This window comes from Chrysochloris asiatica, unplaced genomic scaffold (genome assembly GCF_000296735.1).
Source record: "Chrysochloris asiatica unplaced genomic scaffold, ChrAsi1.0 scaffold00087, whole genome shotgun sequence".
Classification (NCBI taxonomy): Eukaryota; Metazoa; Chordata; class Mammalia; order Afrosoricida; family Chrysochloridae; genus Chrysochloris; species Chrysochloris asiatica.
In genome coordinates, this window is record NW_006408605.1 from 1,968,054 (window position 1) to 1,972,001 (window position 3,948).

Genomic DNA, 3,948 nt, shown 5'->3' on the forward strand with positions numbered 1-3,948 from the left:
AAACCCACCAGTTGCTCTTGGAGATCCTATACAGTGTCACTATGAGTCAGAACTTACATGACAGCACTTAACAACAACAACAACAATATCAATTTCCTTGATTGGGATTCTTCCCTTTGGATAACAACAATCAATTGCTATTCTGTTACTTCCAACTCATAGAAACCTACTATGTGTCTGAGTAGAACCATGTTCCATAAGGTTTTTGGTGATGGATGGTTATGGGCTGTGGAGTTGGTTCTGACTCATAGCAACCCTGTAAATCTTTACGTGAGCAGAAAGCCTCATCTTTCTCTCACAGAATGACTGGTAGTTTAATGAGCGACCTTTATTTTTGGAAGTGGATCACTAGGCCTTCTTTTGAGGCACCTGGGAGCAGACCCGAACCATCACTTTCCAGTTAGCAGAGTGCATTAACTGTTTGCACAATCTAAGGACTCTTCTCCTAGGATTGTTGTAGTTAGTGCCATGGAGTCAGTTCCAACTCTTAATGACTCATTGTACAAACAGAACTAAACTTTGCCCAGTCCTTTACAATTGTTGTTATGTTGAACTCATTGTTTCAGCTGCTGGGTCAATCCATTTCTATGAGGATCTTTCTCTTTTTCACTGACCCTCTTCATTACCAAACATGATGCCTGACTTCAGAGATTGGTCGTTCAGATAAAATGTCCAAAGTACTTGAGACAAAGTACATTCTCATTTTTGTACTTCTCCTGGCAGTCCATGATACATTCAATATTTTTCATCAACACCATAATTCAAAACCATCAATTCTTCTTCAGTCTTCCTTATTCACTGTCCAGCTTTCTCATGCATATGAGGCAATTGAAAATACCATGGCTTGGGTCAGTTGCACTATAGTTTTCAAAGTGACGTCTTTACTTTTGAACATTTTAAAGAAAGAGATATTTTGCAGCAGATTTGCTCAATGAAAAATGTTTGATTTCTTAACTGCTACTTCCATGGATGTGATTGTGAATCCAAGTAAAATGAAACCCTTGACAAGTTCAGTATTTTCTCTGTTTATCATGCTGTTGCTCATTGGTCCAGTTGTGAGGATGGACTCTTAGAAATGGGATTATTGGCTTAAAGGGTTTACTCAGCAGTCCCTGAAGATAACCTCATACTGTCACCTGGGCTGGAAATAGATGTTTACATTAATAATGTTGTTGTTAGGGTTTGTCTAGCCGGTTCTGATTCACAGTGATCCTGTGCACAACAGAGTGGGACACTGCCTGGTTCTGTACCATCCTCACAATTGTTTTCATGTTGCAGCTGCTGTAACAATCCACCTCATTGGGTGTCTTCTTCTTTGCTGTTGACCCTCCATTCTGATGTCTTTTTCTAGGAACTCATCCTTCCTGGTAACATGTCCAAAGTATATGAGATGAAGTCTCACCTCCCTTGTTTCCAAGGAACATTTTGGCTGTACTTCTCCCAAGACAGATTTGTCTGTTCTTTGCCAAAACCATAGTTCAAATACATCAATTCTTCTCCAGTTTTCCTTATTAATTGTCCAGCTTTTGTATATACATGAGGTAATTGAAAATCCCATGGCTTGGATCAGGCACATGCACTGACAATATGAAACACATAAAAACACAGTCTGTGTGCTCAAAAAACATTTTTTGTTTTTGACCTTTTGGATTGAGCTCTTTCTTCTATGCTAGCTTATTTATTGTTTAATCTATTATCAGGTTGAAATCCATGGCTTTAAACCTTATTACATTATATAATTATTTAAATTTTTAATTCTATAGAACTGATACTTACAGTTACTTGAATTTTAAATAAGCTATGTATTAATTACAAAAGTAATATATTATTTGCATTCTGCAACTTGGCTTTATTCCTTTTCTTTACCTTTACAAATGATAGAGACATAAAACAATACACTTGGCCTTATGCCTGGTGTGTGGTTGATTTCAATAAATGTTAACTTTGAGGACAATCACAATAGTAATAGTCAATAAGATGAAATTAAATCCATTATTATAAAAGCACTGAACTCCAAGCATGGCGGCATTGTAACCTTATAGCAAAACCAGAATGAATTGAGTCCTGAAACTGGGAAGAGTTGGTACAACTTCAAGCACAGCTCTACCCAGAGGTTAACCTATGTGATCACGGTCCTGTCACCCCATTTCCCTGCAGTGACTCCTTCTGTGTGTTGGCTTTGTTCTCAGGCAGGTGTTCTTCACAGGATACTTAAGATGATCCCTGGCATCCTTTGACTTGAAGTCCAGAAAGAAAAGAGATTTCTATCTTCAGCTTATGCATAGTCATTCTAGTGAAGTTTCTGAGTGGCTTTCTAGGGTCATATGACCACGTCTGAACCAAGGTCAGGGGCATAGGGAATTCTGGGTTCTGATTGGCTGTTGTTGTTTTTGTTGTGTGTCATTGAGTTGGTTTACTCATGGCAACCCTTTTTGGGTGTCCAAGAAGTGGCTGGTGAGTTTTAACCATCAACCTTGTGGTTTAAACCGTTCTTGCAGTCCAGTGCTTTATCCCACAGTGGATTGGCTAGCCTGGGTCATATATTCCCACCCCTATTGTGGGGTCAGAGCCCTGGTGTAGTGCTGTAGGGTCAGCACTGGGTTGACAGTTCAAACCCACCAGCTTCTCTTGGAAACCCCATACAGGTTAGCTATGAGTCGGAACTGACTCAACAGCACACAACAACAAAACTTTGGGGTTAGGTGGGAGTAGGCATCATTATTTATAGCCCCCTATGGATCAGCACATGTGAGTAAAGTTTTACTAAAGGTAATACAGTGACGGCTGCAAGCATATATTGACAGAGAACTGCCAGATGTTCAAGCTGGATTCAGAAGAGGCCATGGAAAGAGGGATATCATTGCTGAAATCCAATGGATCTTGGCTGAAAGCAGAGAATATAAAAAATATGTTTACCTGTGGTTTATTGACTATGCAAAGGCTTTAGGTTGTGTGGATCATGTCAAGCTATGGACAAAAATGTGAAGTATGTGTATTCTGGAACACTTAATTGTGCTCATAAGGAATCTATACTTGGACCTAGAGGCAGCTGTTCAAACAGAATATGGGAACACTGAATGGTTTAAAATTAAGAAAGGTGTGTGACAAGGTTGTATTCTTTCACCATACTTATTCAACCTGTATTCTGAGCAAGTAATCTGAGAAGCTGGGTTATATGAAGAGAAACATGGCATCAGGATTGGAGGAACACTCATTAACAACCTGCGATATGCAGATGATACAACCTTGTTTGCTGAAAGTGAAGAGGACTTAAAACATTTACTGATGAAGATCAAAGAGCACAGCCTTTGGTATGGATTACATCTCAATGTAAAGAAAACAAAAATCCTCACCACTGGACCAATAAACAACATTCTTATCAAAAGAGAAAAGATTGAAGTTGTCAAGGACTTCATTCTTCTTGGATCAACTATCAACACTCACGGAAGCAGCAGTCAAGAAATCAAATGACATATTGCATTAGGCAAATCTGTTGCACAAGACCTTTTTAAAGTTTTGAAGAGCAAAGATGTCAGCTTGGGGACTAAGGTGTGCCTGACCCAAGCCATGGTATTTTCAGTAACCTCATATGCATGCGAAAGCTGGACAGTGAATAAGGAAGACTGTAGAAGAAATGATGACATTGAGTTATGGTGTTGGAGGAGAATATTGAAAGTGCCATGGGCTGCTAAAAGAACCAATAGATCCGTTTTGGAAGTGCAGCCAGAGTGCTCCTTGGAGTCCAGGATGGCCAAAATTCGCCCCTCATACTTTGGATATATTGTCAGGAGGGACGAGCCGCTGGAGAAGGATATCATGTTTGGTAAGGTGGAGGGTCACAGAAAAAGAGGAAGACCCCCCAGCAAGATGGATTGGCCAAGTGGCAGCATCGATGGACTCAAGCATGCCAACAGTAATGAGGTTGGCCCAGGATCAGGCAGTGTTTTG